The sequence below is a fragment of the Macrobrachium rosenbergii genome, chromosome 58 (assembly GCF_040412425.1).
Source record: "Macrobrachium rosenbergii isolate ZJJX-2024 chromosome 58, ASM4041242v1, whole genome shotgun sequence".
In the NCBI taxonomy this organism is placed as follows: Eukaryota; Metazoa; Arthropoda; class Malacostraca; order Decapoda; family Palaemonidae; genus Macrobrachium; species Macrobrachium rosenbergii.
This window is the reverse complement of record NC_089798.1, coordinates 17,675,376-17,698,748: the sequence shown is the minus strand read 5'-3', so window position 1 is coordinate 17,698,748 and position 23,373 is coordinate 17,675,376. Positions and strand designations below refer to the sequence as shown.

At 38.3% G+C, this 23,373-nt stretch overlaps 1 pseudogene; it reads right to left on the bottom strand.

Annotated features, from left to right (window-relative positions):
• Positions 1-23,373, bottom strand: part of LOC136837153 (3'-5' RNA helicase YTHDC2-like) — a 1,085,270-nt pseudogene that overhangs the window by 193,637 nt on the left and 868,260 nt on the right.

Genomic DNA, 23,373 nt, shown 5'->3' with positions numbered 1-23,373 from the left:
TGCGTTCTGATTGCCATCTGGAAACTCTGGGCTGTGAAAGGAACCTTTTAAGGACTTGTCTTATTCTGTTTTGAGTATGATGGGGAGAGACAATAGGCCGTGAAGAGTATCAGTCCCAGTCACTGAAAATGTCTGCTGGGCATGAGGCAGAATGTTTTCAAATTTATTATAAAACCTTTTGATTGTACTGTAGTCTGTTGAACACTGCTCTTCGGTTTTTCATGCACTCTTTTCTTGTGGGCCCCCAGATCCTTTTGTTTGAGTTCTTGAACGAATACCATTGCTAATTTTGTAAAATATTCTTTAGGCAATGTTGAGCCCAAAGGGCATGACTTTTGAATCTGTACATATCTTTTCCTATCCAGAACCTTAGGAAGGGGCGGAAGGGAATGGCTATAGGGATGTGCCAGTGTGCATCTTTCATATCTATAGAAACTGTCTGAGTCCCTTTTTGGAATGATTCAATGTACTTAGGCAACGGTAATTATCCGAAACTTTTGGCGAACAATGTGCTTGTTCAATGTTGATTGGCTGAGGATCACTCTTCTTTTGGAGGAATCCTTTTTGAGGACACTGAAGAGATGTACTTGGTGGTGAATATACGCATGTTTCTCTATGGGGCCCATTAACAGGGCCTTTCTGTACATATAAGTAATGCTGTCCCCCCCACAGGGAAAAATTGGCTGTGAAGCCATCGAAGCCGACCCCCAACCAATATAACTCCTCTTGGTATCTGCCTCCTCCTCTGCCTTCACCTTTGATAAACATTCCAAGTGTTGTTTTCCTTTTTCCCCCTATAAGATGGGTTTTGGACCTTGTGAAAAAGGATGGCCTTGAAGTTGCTGTTGTCCCTTTGTAGGGAATTGTCCCTTCTGACCACCTACCTGTTTTTTGAGGAAAAATTTTTGGGGGTGACTTAAGGCTTATATGATTTTTTATCAAAGTAAGCCTTTTTTGGGGTTGGTTAAAGGGAAATTTTGGGTTCTTTGTTTCCTGAATTCTACCTTTCCCCAGAAAGCGTACACTGTACAATTCTGTTGGTGGGCATGCTAGCGTTGAGTTGAGCCACAACAGACTCCTCAAACAGGTCCTTACAGAAGGGGTTAGAATGTAATAATGCATTGACATTGGAGAGTGATTTGATGGAGCCCTCCAATGCTTCCATTTGCACTTTTATGTGCCATTCTAGGAAGTCAAAGAGTGCTTCCCAGCGGGTTCTCATAAGACTTTTGGCCTCAACAGCAAAAAATTATCCTGGGATCATCTGGAAGCCTTTAGGTGGCAACTTCCAGCAAGGTGGTAGAGGCTATAATGCTATGTAAGTCGGAGCCTAACATAAAATTCTGACGAGGCTGTCCGCTCTGAGAGTCTTCTCATAGGGGTCCCAAACTGCCGAGTAGCTATATCTAAAGGAGCTTTTCCTTTCAAAAGGGACTTGCAGCATTGCCCATTCATTGATGGACTTTTCCGAAACTAGGATGACCGTGGCAGATGGTTTTAATTCTGCCAATGTCTCTTATTTTTAGTCACTACCAATTCTGAAAATCTGTCTTCACATGATTAATGGTGTTTATATTTAATCCTAGGCTATTTGGTCTACTATGTAAAACAGTAATCATTAATGTGTAACCTTATAACAAGGCTATAACTTACTCTAATCTAGGCTACTGCCTAATCTGGATTATTTAATTCACACTTAAGTGAATGGGTTACATAAAACACAATTAGCCTACCTCAGTAAGTAGCCTTAAGATTAGGTTACCATCTCATCCAGCACAGATTACAATTTCACCTAGTCCTAATTACTATTTCATCTAGTCATAGTTACATGGTCTATGCTAACAATTTAGTCCAAAACCAGATAATGTCTAGGCTAGTCCTGGATTATGTAGCTCATGCTCAAGTGCACAGGCTTATATAAAAGTGAAAAAAAAAATTATACTAATATGTAGCCTTATTGTTAGGCTATCGATTTACTTTGCCCAGATATTATTATCTGATCCTAGGTCCTCGGTCTAAGCTAGGCCACTTAGGGTACGTAATCCAAGGACATAGGCAACAGACAACATCCACTATTAATCTAGTCTGAATTATTCTCACTTACTGCCTAGATTATTGTAGACGTCGTATAATCTCAAAGGATTTTCTATATTAATAATAAGTTGTGGAACATTTCTTTTAGTTAAAATATTTAGTTAAATTTAAAACAATTTTCGTTTTACAAAACTAGGTAGCAATCAACATTCATTTGAAACTAGGTAGGCTAGCAATCAACGGAAAAGTCGGGTTCTGGCTTTAACACATAAATTATAAATTCCAAAAGTTTAAAAGTAATACTTTTAACTGTAAGTTAATACTGAGCACTTATCTTGCTATTTTTGATGTTTCCATGATCGTTGATAATGAAAACACAGAAAAAACAGGTTTTGACATAGGAAAAACCTATTTTTGGTAGTCGCTGTTGAGTCCTCAAGGAGTCACCCCCCATGGTGTGCCAGAGCTCCCATGGTGGCTAGAGTAGTATCAAAGAAATATTTTTCTAGCCTGGTCTTGTAGCCAAGTATTGTGTCGTAATGAAAACACCATGACACGTGATAGAGTATAATGGACTCAAAAATAAGAGGCCATTTTCCCTTATCTTCAGCGAAGCTGAACCCAGATTTTCCTACGTCAAAACTGCAAGAAGTGACTGTTGCGCATGCTTGGCGTCTGCCATCTTGTTTCGACCGGGCAGGCAAAAGACCAGCTCCATTACTCTCTGCTGGTCAATGTAGGATTATCCCTTGCCCAAATCCCATGCCTTTTGTCAGGGAAGTGGGAGGGTTTGAGGACTCAACAGCGACTACCAAAAATAGGTTTTCCTACGTCAAAACCTGTTTTTGATAGCATAGTCGCTGTCTCGTCCTCAAGGATCTTTACAAAAGATATTGACAGGTGACAAAAGGCTCAAGCTCTTAAAATGTTAAAATCCAAACAACCCAAAGAAAAAAACATTTATGGTCCAAGGTCAAGCCACAAGTTTCAAGCCCCATTCCTTATTCTAAAAAACCTTTTGGGGTTTGGAAACAAAAACAGAAACTAAACAAGAACTTGCATTTTTAGGGTGAAGTTCTGAAGTGACTTACCTAAGTATGCTGGGTGTGGTTGCAGTCTTTTCGTATCTTTCCCAGCAACAGTCAGCATACTCACCCGTTAGGAAGACCCCTGGTTTTCTGCTGTAGAGCCTATGGGGTCGGGACTAACCATTCCACTTACTGACATGCAGTGCAGACAACATTGTTCGAGCTCATGGCAGTAATGTTTTAAGAACACTGTCTCTGATGCCCACCCTGTACTTTCAGAGACTTCTTCAAAGGAGACATTTCTGAAGAAGGCCAATGATGTACTTACTTTCCTTATGTCATGTGACCTGGGAAAGGAGGGTGGGTTTGCTTTTTTGATTAGGGACACTAAAATTATTCTTAACCCTTGTAGAGAGAGTGGTTTATTCGTGCTAGGGTGTAGGAAAATCAGACCTTCTGGGATGTTTGCCATGACCTCTAGCTAAACCTTAAGTGCTTGAACTGGGAATAATGTTTTGTCTGCTAAATTAAGTTTCCTTATAAGAATAGGAGATTTCCTTCTTAAAGGATCCTCACTCTTGGCCAGGAATGATGGGCCTGGGGACAATAATAATTGATTATCAACAGTTTGTATGATATATCGTCCCCGTCGAAGAGAGCCCAGTTCACTAATACGAGCCCCTGATGCTAATGCAATTAGGAAGATCGCCTTTTGTAGCTTGTGAGTTGCAGTTGTATTTGGTCCACTGAACTGAGGAGTAGATAGAAGTCCAAGTACTTTGTTCAGGGACCAAGTAATTGGGAGTCTTTCGGGAGCAGGTCTTTGTAGAGCAAAAGACCACAGAAGGGAAAGTAACAACTTCTATGCTGGAGTCAATCCCGAATCCATAAAGCAAGGGTTCTGATAATGCTGTCTTGTATGACATGACTGTTGTAACCCCAAGGGATTTGTCTTCAAAAAGATATATCATAAGATTTAAAAGTGTTTCTATAGAAATTTCAACTGGGCTCTCAGCATGGATATAATCTAACCATATCTTCCATACGGACTGGTATTGTCAGATAGATGATGTCTGTAACTTTTGCAGTAGGTACCTAGCAATGTTGGGCGAGTAGTTTTCACGGTAGATAATGTTTAAAAAATCCATACGTGAAGGTCTTGGCTCAGAAAGGAGGATGCGTAAATAATTTCCCCTCCTACTTTCTGGGATAGTGCAGCGGATGACAGTGGAATTGATCTTTTCGCTCACTGTTGAAGTGGTAGGAACCAATGTCTGTTTGGCCAATTTGGGGCTATTAAGTAAGCTGTTCCTTTGAAGGTTAGGAGTTCGCTCAAAACCTTCGAAATCTGGGACAATGGAGAAAAAAGATATATCGTCCTCTAATTGTTCCAGTCTTGTAGGAAGGCATCTCTTGCTATTGCTTGATTGTCCAAGTTCGGAGATACATATACTGGAAGTTTGTGGTTCTCGTATGTGGTGAACAGGTCCACTTCTGGTTGTGGAAGCATGCTGGCTATTGTTTGGAAAGAGTGGTTGTCCAACATCCACTCTGTTGAGGCTGTCGTTTTCCTCGATAGAGAGTCTGCTATTGCATTGAGAGACCCTGTGAGGTGAACTGCAGACAGGTGCCACTTCTTTACTTGTGCCATCCGAAGGATGGCTAGCATTACCATGTTGAGAGGAGGTGAACGTGATCCCGATCTCTTGATGCAGGACACAGGACATTGCAGTCATGTTGTCTAGGTTTTATAGTCAATTTTGCCTTTGGATGCTTTATATAAGGATTCTGAACTCAAAAAAAAGTGCAGCTTAGTCGGATTTACAACCAACAGAATGTGTGTCTCTTCTGGAGGTTTGAGTTTTTTGAGAGACAAAAAGACAGCCATCAGTTCCAGGAAATTGATATGACACTTCCTCAGAGAAACTGACCACCTCCCTGCTACCTGACGATCCTCCCAATGTCCTCCCCAACCTGTCAATGAGGCTTCTGTGTGTATTGTCAGTCTTACAGATGGAGGAGTCAGGGTGACCTGTTTCGCCAGAGATTCCTTCGGGTCCAAGGCGAAGTATCTCCCCCCAACTTTTGATTCTTTTGGTGAGACCTGTCTCGCAGCTTTTGTCTTGCATCGACAGCCAAAATTTGTTCACGTTTTCAATTGCAATCTGAGTATTGGATCTATTATTGATGCAAATTGCAGTAGACTCATCATGCGTTCTAACTGCTGTCTTGAAACTCTGGGCTTGTCTAGGAACCTTTTGAGGTCTTTAATTATTCTGCTCTGAGTTTTGATGGGGAGAGACAACAGGCCCTGAAGAGTATCCCAACACAGTCCCAACCACTGAAAACGTCTGCTGGGTGTGAGGCGGGATTTTTCCAAATTTATCATAAAACCTTTTGACTGGAGTCTGTTGATGGCTGCTCTTAAGTTTTTAGGCATTCTTTTCTTGTGGGCCCCCAGATTAACCAGTCGTCTAGGTAAGCTATTAGCTGTATTCCTTCCTTCCTGAGTTCCTGGCCGACTACTGTTGCTAGTTTTGTAAAAATTCTTGGGGCAATGTTTAGTCCAAAGGGCAAGACTTTGAACCTGTACGTCTCTTTCCCTATCCAGAACCCTAGGAAGGGGCGAAAGGGAGCAGCAATAGGGACGTGCCAGTATGCATCTTGCAGATCTATAGAAACTGTCCAACTCCTTTTTGGAATGACTGAACGTACTTGGGCAACGGTAGTCATCCAAACCTTTTGGCAAAGAATGTACTTGTTCAATGTTGATAGGTCGAGGATCACTCTTTTTTCAGAGGAATCCTTTTTGGGAACACTGAAGAGACGTGCCTGGTGGCGAATATACGCATGTTTCTATATGGCACCTTTTAATAAGGCCTTCTGCTCGTAATCTTCTAGAGAGGGGTTTGATGCTTGAAAGAACCCCTTTAAAGGCGGGGGAGGGTGAGACCATTTCCACCCCAGTCCGTTGAGAACAATGCTGTGTCCCCAAGGAGAAGACTTCCATTCCTTGTGGTGTCTTTAAAGTCGACCCCCAGCCAAACAATTCCTATTGATATCCCCCTCTTCCTCTACCTTTTCCTCTGATGGGCATTCCAGGCGTTGCTTTTCCTTTTCCTTAGTAAGATGGTTTTTGGATCTTATGAAAAGGATTTCCTTGCTTATGTGGCTGTTGCTGTCCTTTTGAAGGGGGTTGTCCTTTCTGGCTACCGACCTGTTTATGAGGAAAAGATTTGGAGGTGATTGCAGGCTTGTATGATTTTTGATCAAAACGAGCCTTTTTTGAGTTGGGTAAAGGGAAATTTTGGATTTTTGTTTCCCAATTTCTCCTTTTCCCAGAAGAGCATACACTGTACAATTTTGTTGTCGTGCTTGCTCTTTGACTTGTGTTACCACAGAATCCTCAAACAGGTCCCTACAGAAGGGATTAGACTGTATCGGCAGTTACATTAGGAAGTGACTTGTTGGAGCCTTCCAATGTTTCCATTTGCGCTTTTAGCGCCAATCTAAAAAGTCATAGAGTGCTTCCCATAGGGTTCTCATTAGACTTTTAGCCACAGCAGCAAAAGTGTCCTGGAGTCCTCTGGAAACCTTTTGGTGGCGGCTTCTGGCAAGGTAGAAGAGGTCAAGATACTAAGGAGAAGAGTCCTAGCACGGAATTCTGATGAAGCTGTCTCATCTGAGATTCTTCTCATAGGAGTCCCAAATTGTTGAGTAGCAACATCCAAGGGGAGCGTTTTCCTTTCAAAAGGGAGTTGAAGTGTTGGCCACTCCTTGGTGGAATTTTTTGAAACCGGGAGGACTGTGACAAATGGTTTTAGTTCTGCCACTGGCTCCTGTTTTCTAGTTACTATATAATTCTGGAAGTTTGTCTTCACATGGTTAATTATTTTAAAGGTGAAGGGACAGAAGGCTGGAGGTACTTGGTAAGCTACTTGAGTTTTATTCATGATGGGAGTATAGATCCACCTACCGTTGATCTGGTAAAGGGCATCATCAACAGCTTTTAATGCTGTATTCCCACATAAGAGAACTGTTTCCTTTTGAGGTTTCTCCATGTCCGGTGAAGGTGGAATCAGGTGCCATTCTGTATTAGGGAATGCTGCCCTGTCTCTAAACTCCACATGTACGACTTCAATCATGGTTTTTCTCTCGTTAATAAGATACTTACCATCAGGAGAGAAAATACACATTGAAGCGTCTCGCCACGGGTTGTTAGCATCATCATCAGGGGAGAATGTTGGAGCCCCTGTTGTGTTCTGACCTGAAGCTTTATAATTAGGCCTAGATCTTGTTTGGTCAGAGTTTGTTTCCAATCTCCCTTTTCGATTGCAGGACGCAAGACTTTTACACTTTGGAGTGTACATCACTAACTTTATTTCTTTAATTTCCTGTTCGGAATCATGCAAAATGCCCATTATGTACTGCCGTTCTGTGGCAAGGGCATCTTTGATGTTGCTCATAATTTCCTTACTGAACTGATCAAATACTGCAAACTGTGTATCCCTTTTGGGGGAGCTTGCATATTCTGACTGAGCATCTGCAGCCGAAATGTGACTGCCTGTAGCCCCGGGAGTAGAAATCCTGGGTGAGTTACTAAACCCCTCTGAATATGTAGTCATTTCACTTGGGGTTAACTGAATCCTTGTATCCTTTTTGGGGGAAGGATCCTGATCTTCTGAAAGTTGCATGGGGGATTGAATTCCTCCAGAAAAGTTTCTACCCCAGTAAGCTGAAGGTAGTGTCCCTGGTCCTTCTGGGTTCAGCAAGGACATTTCGGTAGCAATATCAATTTCATCTAAATGATCATCACCTCCAAGAAGAACTTCCTCCATTTTCTCTGCAGGTTTACCTGGGAGTCCTGGGGACTGATGTTACCGGGTTTTGGCCCGAATATGGATCCTCTGAGAATGGGTTAAATATATTGTACGTAAGCCTTAGGATTTTTTATAATATATTAGCTTACTCAGGTTAGTTTTTAAGTTCCTCTTTCATTTCTGAAGGCTGTAAAGTTCATTGTTAGTTCGCCTTCATGTTAGTAGGGTCTCCTCACTCCAGTGGTATTTTTTTTTAGTCTTGTTGACTAATCCTCCCTGTTTCTCCCCTCCATATTTTGGCTCTGCTGAATTGACTTGAGACCTGATTTCCGAGGCTGCAGGCAGTTGGTATCTGCACCTTGACTAGTGAGCCTGCTTTCTTTCTCTGCTCATGTAATTACAGCAAGTCTGAGAATATATATATCTTCAGCTGGCAGTTTCTCCTGATCTTAGCCATTTCATCATTGCCTCTGGTGCAGTACTTGCCAGAGGGGCCTCGCTTAGCGACGGTAAGGCGTGTCATCCACTTATATTATAAAGCATTGATGAAGATTACTGGGATCACGGCATCCATAATTATTTCGGAGATGACTGGGATCATGGCCGTGCTGCAGTAGTCAGTTGAGTTTATGATTAACTCTATATTGAGATTTGCTGTCCTCGGCCTTCATTGGAGTGATTTTGGGAGAGACTTGCATCATTTCATAATCATCCTTTAGCATGTAAAAGTCAGGTTATTCCTTTCTTTTTGTTTTCTATTCCTCTCTGGGCCCCCTTTCCTCCTTCAGAGGTTGAATGTGTTGCCTAATTATTGGTGTATGTGTTGTGTGTAAATGATTTTTGTTTTAATGTTTATGAAGAGGCCTAGTAATAATTTCTTGTATTTTTGAATTATAATATATATTGGCTTTTTTATTGTTTTGCTATCCCCTTGAGTTATTCTTGTGCTGCATTTACTTGGGTTTGCTCCACCTTAGTGGTTGGCTACCTTTTGAACACCTTAATTTGTGGTATCTTTGATTATTTATGGTCCTGTGGACCTAGATTGTGTTGTTGTCCAACGAGGCCATGACAAGTGGCGACCTTGCCAGGATCGATCGTATCCTGTGGTGTTCTTGTTGCAGTGCAAGGGTAATTCTTGGGGCTTGGTTAGTGTTAGGTGGCATGGTTACACCTCCTCAGTGTTTGATTGGTTGGCAATATTGCAAGTGAAATAATTTTGTTATAGGTAAAGTGTTGTGATTATTCGTAATCAAAATGGAGGATATGAATGTCGTAGAGTTGCTTGAAGGAGAGGGATGGCAGGATAGGTTGGCGAATTAAAAGAGGAGTTAGAATCTGTGGCAGATTTTTTTCGAAGTGGAGAGAACGGTATCAATGAGGAAGGGTATACTATTGCTAAAGGTTTATGAGTGTGTTAAGGAGACTAAGACAGGAGCCAAACCCAAGGTTAGGACAGAAGAGGTCTTGTCAGTAGAAATTTTGGATACAGATTAGTCTAAAACAAATGGAAATAGACCAGCAAAAAATGGTGTTTGAAGAGAGAGAGAGAAAGGCAGCATGAGTTAGCTAAGTTGGCTTTGCAAACGCCAGGGTCACCAGGGTCTCCTTCTCGTGTTGAGGCTTCCTCCTCCTCCTCAAATTTAGCTCAGGCTTTGAAGTTTGTCCCGAACTTCCAGGAAGATAACGTGGCAGAGTTCTTTATGTCATTCGAAAGAATTGCTAATAAGTTAGAATGGCCTATTGGATTATGGACTACTCTTATCCAGAGTAAATTGATTGGGAAAGCCCAAAAGGTGTATGTAACTTTGGAAGAAAATCTCCCCTCGGATTATGAAAGTGTAAAGGCGATAGTGCTGAAGGCATAAGAGTTCGTGCGGAATATCGGCAAAGGTTCCGTAATTTAAGGAAAAATGAAAATCAGACTTTTCGTAGAATTTGCAAGGAGTAAAGAGCAATTTGCTACTGATTGGTTGAAATCTAAAGAGGTGGACGATTTTGATAAGTTAAAGCAGTTGCTGTTGGTTGAAGAGTTCAAAGGTGTACTCCTGATCGTTTGAAGGTTCATTTGGAGGAACTGAAATTAAATTCCCTTCAGGAGGTTGCTGTGGCATCAGATGAGTACTTTTTGTCTCATAAAGATACTATGAAAGAGGCGATACCTAAGGAAAAATCACGTTGGGGTTATTCTGGGAAATCTGGTAATTTTAATAACCGAAAGAATGTGTCTCAGAATGTACAATCAAATAAGGTTTCTCCGAATGGTCAATCAAAGGTGTGGTACTGCATAAAATAACAGACTTAGAAAGTCGGATGTTTATGATCCACAAAAGTCTAAGTATTTGGCGTGCTTTTTCTGTAACAAGCGGGGTCATGTCAAAGAATGTGTAATGCTTGGAAAAAGGTGCGTAATAGTAAAGGTAATCCGATGATGGCGGTTGAGAAAAGTGCTAGTCAGGTTGGATCTCTGCCCTCGACTCAATGACTAAGAAAGTCAGAGACTGGTAGTTCCTTTGGTGATTTTCTGGCCGTGGGTGAAGTCTCGCTGGATGGTAAAGGTCAAGGGAGGAAAGTGAATATTTTCACGTGATACCGAGCTGCGCAATCATTAATTCTTAGAGATTCGGTCCCGAATGATTTTGTGTATGAGAATCGGGAGTTTGTTATTTTGAGTGGTTTTCGGACACGGTAAAATCGTATCAATTGGTCTGTTTCATCTTAGTTGTCCTTATTTTTGGGGAATATCCGTTTGGCTATTGTTGATAAATTTCCGATTAAAAAGGTGGATGTGGTTCTCAGAAATGAGGTTGTGTATGAGAATAAGTCCGTGCCAATTGTGATTAATCCGGATGTGGAAGTAGCGGTAGTCACTCGTGCTAAAGCAAAGGCTGTTGGCGCTGCAGTCAACAGTCGGCGTTGATTTGAGTAGTTTAGGGCGTAGTGATGTAGCTGTAGATAGTAGTAGTGTTAGATTAAAACCCAATTGGACTGTTAAAGAACTTGTTTCGGCTCAGAAAAGGGGGAGTTTGGTAGTCTCCTTATTGATTCTGGTGAGATAACAGATGTGACTGTTCCTATGTTTAAGGTAATTAATAGAATATTGTATAGAGTAAGTAGGCCAATGCATGCCTCGGGGAGGATTACGAAATTATTCGACAGATTGTGGTTCCTGAATGTTACCGTCATGAGTTGATGTCATTAGCTCACGAGAATGTGATGGCGGGACATTTTGGTATTCACAAAACAGTCGGTAGGTTATTGAATAATTTCTTTTGGCCTAAGTTGAAAGGTGATGTAAAAAAATTTGTTAATAGTTGTGAAGTTTGTCAGAGAATCGGCAAACCTAATCTACCTATTCAAAGGCTCCATTAATACCTATCCCTGTTGTGTCTGAACCTTTTCGTGAAGTGTTAATTGATGTTGTTGGTCCTCTCCCAAAGTCAAGAGTGGAAATGAGTATATTTTCACTATTATGGATCGTATGTCTCGGTACCCGAGGCAATCCCCTTGCGGTCCATAAGGAGTGAAAAGGTTGTAGAGGCATTAATAGGTTTCTTTTCAAAATTTGGTCTTCGAAGGTAATTCAGTCTGACTGCGGTACTAACTTCACGAGTCGTTATTTTAAGCAGAAAATGACTGAATTGGGGATTAAACATAACGTCTTCGCCTTATCATCCAGAGTCACAGGGTGCTTTGGGCGTTTTCACCAAACTATGAAAAGCATGTTAAAGAAATATTGTATTGTGAATGGGGCTGAATGGGATAAAAACCTTCCCTTCCTCTTATTCGCATTCCGCTCTATTCCTGGTCAATCTCTCGGTCTCTCTCCTTTTAATTTGATTTTTGGACATTCTGTAAAGGGGTCTGCTCGATATGGTGAGAGAGAGGCTTGGGGAGGAGATGCACCTGATTTGAATCTGTATGATTACCTTAATAATTTGAATGCTAAATTAACCAGGGCTTGGTCTTTTGCTGGTGAGAATTTGTTGAAAAGTCAGAAGAAAATGAAATTTTATTTTGACAGAAAGACTGTGACACGGGACTTGACGTAGGACAGAAGGTACTGGTTCTGTTACCTACCCCAGGTAATTCTCTCAAAGCTACCTTCCAGGGACCATGGAAGGTATTAAAGAAGGTAAATAATGTTAATTTCTTGGTGGAAACGCCAGATAGGAGAAAGCCTCATCAATTGGTACATATAAATATGATGAAAACCTTCCATGAAAGAGAGGTTAGGTCAATTGCGGCTCTTCAAGACTGTAGAAGTGACTTTGTTAGTAATAATGCTTCTTTTTCAGATGAGCCTAATAATGATTGCTTTTCAGAGGATAGGGACGTTTACTTGAAAGATAGTGAATGGCTGGCAGGTAATGTCGAGGGCTTTAGAAAATTTACCTCAGATGTTGAGTCACTTGGGTAAAGATGAGCAACAATCCTTGAGAAATTTGGTTTTCAAATATAGGGACTTGTTTTCTAATGTGCCCGGCAAGACCACGATCTTGCAGCACGACGTGGCTGTAGGAGACGCCACACCCGTGAAGCAGGCTCCTTATAGGTTGAACCCAAAAAAGAATGAAATTGTTGCTAGAGAGGTTGAGTATATGCTCAAGTATAATTTAATTGAGCCGAGTTGTAGTCCTTGGTCATCTCCAGTTGTGTTGGTCAAGAAATCTGGCGGAGACTATCGTCTTTGTTTTGATTACAGGAAGCTTAATGAGGTGACCAAGGCTGATAGTTTTCCATTGCCTCGAGTGGAGGATTGCATCAATCGAATGGGTATTGCTAAATATATTCACGAAGTTCGACTTATTAAAAGGGTATTGGCAGGTGCCCCTGTCGGAAAGGGCCAGAAATGTTTGGCTTTTTGTAACCCAACAGGGGTTATTTCAATGTAAAGTGATGCCCTTTGGCATGAAAAATGCTGCTGCCACTTTTCAGCGACTTATGAATTCTTTGGTTAGTGGTCTAGAGGGATGTGTGATGTATATCGATGACTTGGTTATTTTTAGCGACGACTGGCAGTCGACTTGAAGAGAATTGAGGCCTTATTCAAAGTACTCAGGAAAGCAGGCCTGGTTATTAATTTAAGAAAGTCTGATTTCGCAAAAGCCACGGTGGTTTATCTTGGACATGAGATAGGAGCAGGTATGGTAGCTCCTAAGGAGGCTAACATTGAAGCCATTCGTAAGGTAGAGGTTCCTAAATGTAGGAAAGATTTGCGAAGGGTATTAGGAATGGCAAGTTATTATCGTAGATTCATTCGCAATTTTTCAGACATTACGGAACCTCTTACAGCTTTGTTGAAGAAAAATGTTACCTTCGTTTGGAGTAAGGAGGCTCAGGAGGCATTAGAGAAGATAAAACTGATCCTCATTAGTCGGCCTTTGTTAGCAGCTCCTAATTTTGACTCTCCATTCCAGCTTACCACTGATGCGGCGATGTGGGGGTTGGTCTTGGTATTGAGTCAGGCTGGCAGTAATGGTATCGTCCACCCGGTGGCATATTTTCTAAAAAGCTCACTACCGCCTCAAAGAAGGTATTCCACAATCGAGAAGGAGGCGTTGGCCTTGATCTTAGCATTAACTCATTTTAATGTCTATCTCTCCTCCTCAGGTGTGCCCATTAAAGTTTGCACAGACCATAATCCATTAACGTTCTTGAATCGATACAAGAATAAGAATCAGAGATTGATGCGCTGGAGTATTTTGGTCCAAGAATTCAATCTACAGTTTAAGCATATCCCAGGTAAAGAGAATATGGTGGCGATGCATTGTCGGCTGGCAGAGTAAGTGCAAACTAGGTAATTATAAAGGTTATTCTTTACCTGTTGGTAAGTTCCTGTTACTCGTGTTTTTCTAGTTTGAGTACTAATCATTATTTTCAGATGGTTTCTTTTTATTTTTGTGTGATGATGGTCAGACAAGTTATGATGTAATGTAACACTACAATGTTGGATATGATGACGGGTTGTTATGTTATTTGATATGATAGATGGATGTTGACCATCTGTAAGATAATTATTCTGTTAATTGGTGGATTCAACTATTATTTTATAGGATGATTATATATTTATGCCTTTAATTCCTTGAGGAGGTTGTGAAGGTTATAATGAATGGTGTTATTTCTGTGGTTGAGTTGAGTTTAAAACTGAGGTATCAAAATTATCTGGTTATGAACTATTTCAGGTGTGGTGGTTTAGGTATTTATGGATAATCCTAGATTGGACTCCTTATGTTTTAAGCAATGGTATTTATTACGTTAGTTGGGTATGTAAATTAGGTTAAGAATTTTCTGTGACAAACTGATTTCTGTTTATACACCCCTTTGTTAGGAGAGTGTGGACTCCAAATTTAGTGTTAATAGTGCTTCAAAAAAAAAAAGTGCTGTGTTAGTGCTGTAACGTGTTATGTATTCAAGACACTTTGGTGTAAGGTTATTGTACCGGTGTTATGATAGTGAAAGGTTAATGTACAGGTGCTATGATGGTGTAAGGTCAATGTACAGGTGTTACGAAGGTTGTGCAGTGGAAAAGTACAGCTAAGGTGTATGATATTTTCAGGATATTTAATCCTTATACCTTCGCAGCTTTGAACAATTCACAAGGAAAGATGAACCTTTTCCCTTTACTTACCTTGTGTCAAAGTCTGTGGTGAACAGTAAATTGGTGTACTATTTATATTTGACGAAGGATGTGGTGTATATTTCAGGTAGCCTATTGAGGCATTAAGGATGTCACATGTTAGTATAAGTATTTACAAGTTACCCAAGTAATGAGTCCTTTATTTGGACATTATATTTTGTTGGATGGGTGTATGACAATTTGGTTTTATAGCATATATTAATTGTCTTTAGTCCCACTCCCTCTCCTCTTGCAACCTGGGTGATCCCATATGGTGATAATCAATTGCTGATACAGGTTGGTCATATGATTTTAGTCCTAGGTGAAGGACTTGGCGCCAACTATTTAGTGTATGGTGTTTGTGATACTTTTTATTTAACATTTGTAATTCCTCTGTTGGTTGTTTATGTATTTCAAGTGTTTATATTGGATTATTAATTACCTTAACTTTAACGTAAACTATTGTATATTTGTCTTGAAAACTTTTGCATGTTTGTCTTGAAAAAAAAAAAAAAATTTTTCTCTCTGGGTGAGGAGGTGTAAGTAAGCCTTAGGATTTTTTATAATATATTAGCTTACTTAGGTTAGTTTTTAAGTTCCTCTTTCATTTCTGAAGGCTGTAAAGTTCATTGTTAGTTCGCCTTCATGTTAGTAGGGGTCTCCTCACTCCAGTGGTATTTTTGTTTAGTCTTGTTGACTAATCCTCCCTGTTTCTCCCCTCCATATTTTGGCTCTGCTGAATTGACTTGAGACCTGATTTCCGAGCTGCAGGCAGTTGGTATCTGCACCTTGACTAGTGAGCCTGCTTTCTTTCTCTGCTCATGGAATTACAGCAAGTCTGAGAATATATATATCTTCAGCTGGCAGTTTCTCTTGATCTTCGCCATTTCATCATTGCCTCTGGTGCAGTACTTGCCAGAGGGCCTCGCTTCGGTCAACTTTGACTCGACCGAAATGCTCAAAAAACGCAATCGTAAGCCAAAATTCTTACATTCTAGTAACAATCAATCATTTACCTTTATTCTGCAACAAACAGAAAGTCTCTAGCACAATATTTCGATTTATGGTGAATTTTTTAAAAAAACTTTTTCCTTCGCTCCGCGCACGCGAACTCGGCTGAAAATCCTAGCATTTCTTGAGTCACATTGTCGTAATTTTTTTGCCATTTTATATTATTTGTTACATAAAGTATTATACATCAAAATGTGCGCAATTTCATGTAGAATACAACAAAAAATAAATCATTCTTTTAGCTTTTAACAGTTTTGAAACATTTTCATTTAAATCACGATAACTGACAAAATTTTAACATTCGGTCAACTTTGACTCGACCAAAATGCTCAAAAAACGCAATTGTAAGCCAAAATTCTTACATTCTAGTAATAATCAATCCTTTACCTTCATTTTGCAACAAACGGAAAGTCTCTGGCACAATATTTCGATTTATAGTGAATTTTTGAAAAAAACTTTTTCCTTCCATCCGCACGAACTCCACTGAAAATCCTAGCATTTCTTGAGTCACCTTGTCGTAAGTTTTTCACCATTTTATATTACTCGTTACATAAAGTGTTATACATCAAAATGTGCACAATTTCATGTGGAATACACCAAAAAATAAATCATGCTTTTAGCTTTTACCATTTTTGAAATATTTTCATATAAATCACGATAAATAGAAAAAAATCAACCTTCGGTCAACTTTAACTCGATCGAAATAGTAAAAAATTGCAATTGTAAACTAAAAACTTATAGTCTAGTAATATTCAATCAATTAGCTTCATTTTTCAACAATTGGAAAGTCTCTAGCACAATATTTCGATTTATGATGAATTTTTGAAAAAACTACGTCCACGCGTTATGAATTCATGCATCATTTTGTGATAATATTTTCTCTGTGTTGCTTTAATCGTTTTACAATCTGTTATATACCAAAATCATCGCAATTTAGTGTGCAATACAACTAAAAAAAGTAACTCATTAGCTTTAACCGTTTTGCTTACAGCGCGATTTGTATACAATTATAAGTTTTTTTCGCTGTCATATATTCCAATATTTATATATGATAATGATATTTTTTCATTTCTGATGGTTGCATACTAAACTTCAGGCAATGAAAAAAAGAGCCAAATTGAACTCTTAATCTTAAAAACTAAGTGTGCTGTGATTTTTAAAAAACTTTTTTTTTTCGGCAGCGCTAGCTCCCGAACGCCGCCGGCATACGGGAGGCGCTTTTGTAAATAGAGGCTCAGCGTTTAAGGGTTAATCCGTTTACCATGCGTAAATGTAATATGTTATAAAATATGTGAGTTAACTTAAACTGTTTTAGGTTTTCGGTTGACTGACAACATAGAGGGCTGCATTACTTAAGCTGTTAGTCCTTTTGCAATGGCTTATGTGAAATTTTAATTCTTAATTGTCATGCCATAAGGACTATTCTATAAACTAATTTGTTTAACAGCTAAACCAAGCTACTGTTTTAAATGGCTTAGTTTAATACTTCTAGTATAATCTACTTTAATCTAAGCCTAGAAGATCTCTTAGAAGATTCTAAGCTTAACCTATTCTAGGTCGTTTCTTATTCTAGGTTTAATTAAGAACCTAAGGATTATAAGCTATACCAAAAATTAATTTTACCTGGTTTTTTATTTCGTGCAGCTGAGACTACATTTTTGTCTGATACTCAGCCACGCTGTTTCTAAATTAACATTCGGAACGTTCCCTTGAGGGGTTTCCACTAAATATGGTTAGGCTATTGTCTGTTCTAAGTTTATATCACCTGTAAGGGTATAGGCTTCATAAGAACTTACTAATGTTATGGACCCTAGAATACTGTTTATATGCACTACTGGGCTTATTCTTTCTTAGCCTAGTTAGGGTATTAGCTGATCCAGGCTTTTATAGATTACAAATATATAAGCTATATAAACTTAGCAATTTGCTAATAAGTAAGCACAGTTAGGCTACTATGTTTGTCTAGCCCAGGTTGACAACCTCCTTGGTTTGTATCAATCCTAGGTTATTTGGTCTATTATATCATATAGTAGGCCAATAATGTATACTATTATAGTCAGGTTATCACTTACTCTAATTTAGGATACTGCCTAATCTGGGCTAATTATTTCACAGAGTATGGTTACATAAAACACAAATGCCTTAGTACGTGGCCTTGAGGCTAGGCTACCATCTCATCTTGCACAGGTTACTATTTTCATCTAGTTCTAGATTATCATCTAGTATAGTGATTGTCCAAAAATGGGGTGTTTTTGTAAGTTTAACCTAAACTAATATAGCTACTGCCTAGTCCTATATTATGTAGATCATACACCAGTACCGAGGTTATACAGACAGGAAAATTTTTAGTTTCCTGTTTACCGAATTCTAGGATCCTTGGTGTAAACTGGGCTGTTGCCTAGTTCCATAAAAGAATATGTTTTAAAAAGTTCTTATTTACCTTAAATTGGGTTACTATCTAACCCAGGTTATTTAAATCACCTTTAGGATATGTAATCCTAGTATATAGACTACGGACAACATCTACTACATTTACATTATTCTGACTGAATTTGTTAAGCTACCATCTCATATAGGCTACCGCCTAGGCTATTGTGGATACCGTTATCTGAAAGGATTACCTAAATTAATACTAAATTGTGGAACATTTCTTTAGTTACACATTTTAAACTGAATGATCAAAACATAAAATTTTTAGAGCTTTCACAAATAACAGAGATCATGAGCGGGCACCGCCCATGTGCTCTTAAGACACCGACCATGTGCTCCGAAAACAAAGTTCAGTTTTCGGGATTCCATACACAAAAAACATTCGTTCCACATTTAAAACTAACAATTTTTAGAACTCGAGTTTAAAAATAAGCACTTAACTTTCGTGTTCGGATGTTTCCATAATACTTGCTGCTTTTACTTTCTAGAAAAAAGTAAGGAGCACTGAAGGGTTGTGCGTATCACTTGCGCTAGCAGAGGGTAATGGAGCTGGTCTTTTTGCCTGCCCGGTCGTAAACAAGATGGCAGACGCGCATGCGCAACAGTCACTTCTTGCAGTTTTGACGTAGGAAAAACTGGGTTCAGCTTCGCTGAAGATAAGGGAAAATGCCCTCCTATCTTTGAGTCCATTATACTCTATCATGTGTCATAGTGTTTTCATTACGACACAATACCCGGCTACAAGACCAGGCTAGAAAAATATTTCTTTGATACTACTCTAGTCACCATGGGAGCATTGGCACACCATGGGGGGTGACTCCTTGAGGATGAGACAGCGACTATGCTATAAAAAAAAAAGTCTACTTTTTCGGAGAGCTGGTGACGATGTAAACCATTCGTTATAGACCAAACAGAAAGTAATGGCTCCTTAGTCTTTTAACCCTCTAACGCCGAGCCTTTATTTACAAAAACGACTCCCGTATGCCGGCGGCATTCGGGAGTTAGCGCCGAAGCAGAAAAAGTTTTTTTAAAAAAATCACAACACACTTAGTTTTTAAGATTAAGAGTTCATTTATGGCTCCTTTTTTTGTCATTGCCTGAAGTTTAGTATGCAACCATCAGAAATGAAAAAAAATATCATTATCATATATAAATATTGAAATATATGACAGCGCGAAAAAAAATTTTCATATATAATTGTATACAAATCGCGCTGTGAGCAAAACGATTAAAGCTAACGGGTTATTTTTTTTTCTTCGTATTGTACACTAAATTGCGATGATTTTGGTATATAACAAATTGTAAAACGATCAAAGCAAACAGAGAAAATATTATCACAAAATGATGCATGAATTCGTAATGCTGGCGGACGTAAAAAAAGTTTTTCAAAAATTCACCATAAATCGAAATATTGTGCTAGAGACTTCCCGTTTGTTGAAAACTGAAGGTAATTGATTGAATATTACTAGACTGTAAGTGTTTTAGCTTACAATTGCAGTTTTCGACCATTTCGGTCGAGTTAAAGTTGACCAAAAGTAGAATTTTTTCTATTTATCGTGATTTATATGAAAATATTTCAAAACTGATAAAAGCTACAACCATGAGTTATTTCTGTTGTATTCTACATGAAATTGCGCACATTTTCATATGTAAAAGTTTATGTAACGACTAATATAAAACGGTGCAAACATTACGACAACATGACGAAAGAATTTCTGAGATGTTCAGCCGAGGTATCGCGCGGACGTAAGGAAAAAGTTTTTTTCATGAATTCACCATAAATCGAAATATTGTGCTAGAGACTTCCCGTTTGTTGAAAACTGAAGGTAATTGATTGAATATTACTAGACTGTAAGTGTTTTAGCTTACAATTGCAGTTTTCGACCATTTCGGTCGAGTTAAAGTTGACGAAAAGTAGAATTTTTCTATTTATCATGATTTATATGAAAATATTTCAAAACTGATAAAAGCTACAACCATGAGTTACTTTCTGTTGTATTCTAGATGAAACTGCGCACATTTTCATATATAAAAGTTTATGTAAACACTAATGTAAAACGATGCAAACATTACGACAACTTGACGAAAGAATTTCTGAGATGTTGGCCGAGTTAAGCTGGCGCAGAGCGTAAAGGAAAAGTTTTTTCAGAAATTCACAATAAATCGAAATATTGTGCTAGAGACTTCCAGTTTGTTGAAAAATGAAGGTACGATTGAATATTACTAGAATGTAAGATTTTTGGCTATTGCGTTTTTCGACCATTTCAGTAGAGTTAAAGTTGACCGAAGGTTGAAATTTTGGCAGTTATCGTGATTTATATGAAAATATTTGAAAACTGATATGAGCTACAACCATGAGTTATTTTCTGTTGTATTCTACATGAAATTGCGCACATTTCCATATATAAAACTTTATGTAACGACTAATATAAAACAGTGCAAACATTACGACAACGTGACGAAAGAATTTCTGGCGCGGACATAAGGAAAAATTTTTTCAAAAATTCACCATAAATCGAAATATTGTGCTAGAGACTTCAATTTGTTGCAAAATGAAGGTAAATGATTGAATATTACTAGAATGTAAGAGTTTTAGCTTACAATTGCGTTTTTTACCATTTCGGTCGAGTCAAAGTTGACCGAAGGTTGAAATTTTGGCAGTTATTGTGATTTATATGAAAATATTTCAAAACTGATAAAGCTACAACCATGGGTTGTTTTTTGTTGTATTTTACATGAAATTGCACACATTTTCATATATAAAACTTTATGTAACGGCTAATATAAAACAGTGCAAAAATTACGACAAAATGACGAAAGAATTTCTGAAATTTTCAGCCGAGTTACCGCACGGATGTAAGGAACATTTTTTTTTCAAAAATTCACCATAAATCAAAATATTGTATTAGAGACTTCCAATTTGTTGTAAAATGAAGGTAAATGATTGAATATTACTAGAATGTAAGAGTTTTAGCTTACAATTGCGTTTTTCGACCATTTCGGCCGAGTCAAAGTTGACCGAAGGTTTAAATTTTTTGTAGTCGACGTACGGTACGTCCACTCAGCACCCAACAGACAATTTTAGTCGACGTATGATACGTCCAGTCGGCGTTTAAGGGTTAACGGCATGCGCGACAGTCACTTCTCTTTCTTGCACCATGCGCAACAGTCACCTCTCTTTCTTGCAGGTTCTTTTGACGTTGGAAAAACTAGGTTCAAGCTTCGTTGAAGATAAGGGAAAGTGCCCTCTTACCTTTGAGTCCACTACATATACTCCATCACGTTATAAGGTTAATCATTACGACACAATACCTGGCCAAAAAGACCAACTAGAAGAGAATTCTTCGATGTTAGTTTGGTCACCTTGGAGCTCTGGTAGACCATGGACGGTAACTCCTTGAGGACAAAACAAGCGTCTACGCTATAAAAAATTCAAATATTCAACAGAATGCAAAGTCTTTTTTTTGTGAGGGTTTTCCAGATGAAATTTTTGGCCAAGATCATGCATTCAAGGTTTGTAATTAAAAACTTTCAAGCTGAAAAACAAAACTGGTATTACTTTATTCCATGCTTTGAGAGGTATCCCACTGAAATGAATTGCTTATAAAAGCTACATAATTCAGTATTCAAATAATAACCTGCAGTACATAACATTTGCATATTTTATCACTCTACTATAATAAAACATTATAACATAATAGTACAATGTAATATTAACAGAACTGAAAATAACAAAGAATTGAAGTACAACTATAAAAGGTAGAAAATTTGTCAGTTACAGTATATAATTAGCAAGACACTGATCTTGTAACTATTAGTGAAAACAGGCTCACAGCAAAAGGGTTATTAAGCTCTGCACACACACAGATTTGAATGAAATTTTAATTATATTTTTAATGTAGAGGTACCATAATGCAATACTAAATGGTACTGTACTTGTTAAACATAAAATCAGCATGTGTATTCACTCATGTTTGCTTGTAAGCATATAAATACACTCATCACATTGCTGTGTTTGCTTGCCTTTCTCTTTTTCTCTCTCTGGGTTACACTTTACAAATATGTAATGGGATTTTTCAAATTGGCCCATGTAAGCAGTTTCTTCATATCTCAGGTGAGAGAGAGAGAGAGAGAGAGAGAGAGAGAGAGAGAGAGAGAGAGAGAGAGAGAGAGAGAGAGAGAGAGAGAGAGAGAGATTCAATGTCAACTTTTGTTATGTATTTTATATAGAGTAGACTGTGCACAGTTTGGTTTTTATTTTGTGTACAGTACTGTACATTGTATTTGTTGTTTATATGCATGCTAAAGTGTACTGTTTGTATCTTACAAGCATTTTAATGTCTACAGTTGTGCAATAATGACAGAGTAAGGGGAGTAAGGGTCATGTTATTTAACAATCATAGAGTGGTTTTTGTTCATACCCAGAAATTTCCATTATCTAGCAAGGCCTTGGATATATTAATCTAGATATTGGAGAAACTGCTATATATATATATATCACAAGTCATATAGGACTACTTAAGTGATCCTACAGATGCTACATCTTAAATAAAACTCGATGAAATTATAGCTTTCTAAGTGGCACCATCTGTTTTGAACTGAGGTAAGAATTAGCTGGTAAGAAAGACCTAATTAATATGAGCAGGAAAGAGGTCTTTGACATGCTAAACCTGACCTCAAAACTAATTATGTTACTAAAACTCAATTTTTCATGATGCAAACTAAACATGAAAAAAATTAGAATTATAAGAAATACTTAATGTAATAACTGCAGCAATAAGCAAAAAAAAAGAAAAAAAAAAAAAAACACAGGCTGTAATAATAAACCTTAAAATAAGAATAACTTCAGTATTAGATAAATATGCAAAGCAAATTATGTGATCTTCCATTTAAGTGACATTTGAACACTGCAAACAAACTAATATATTGAGCGAAGTCATGCTCAGTGACACTAAGAAATATATTCACTAAGCAACTACCCTAGCCATACTCAGTTTGAATACCTACCCAATTAATGAAAAGGTGATATCCATACATAAATAAGAACAGACGGACAGTACAGCTGTTTAGATAAAAGATAAAAAAAAAAAGAGATTCTTACCAGTTCAGTCATCATCAGCTGCTGTAACACAGTCACTATGAGATCCAGATAAGGAGCAACTATCACATCATTGAAAGCCCAAACATTCAAAATTAAAAAAATTAAGGTACCTGTGCTACGATCATCAAAATAAGGAAAAGACTGGTACCTTTAGACCAAACCAGCAAGAACTGGGAAATTACTTAAGGAAAAGCATGGCATAATCAAATTCTGGGAGCAAAGGTAAAATGTTTGTTCAGTCTGGCAGACACACCTGGAATAACTTTTCTGTCAACAGATGGATTTTTCAGCTAAGATGTCCAGACAACCTAGCTGGATTCTTCTTTTGAG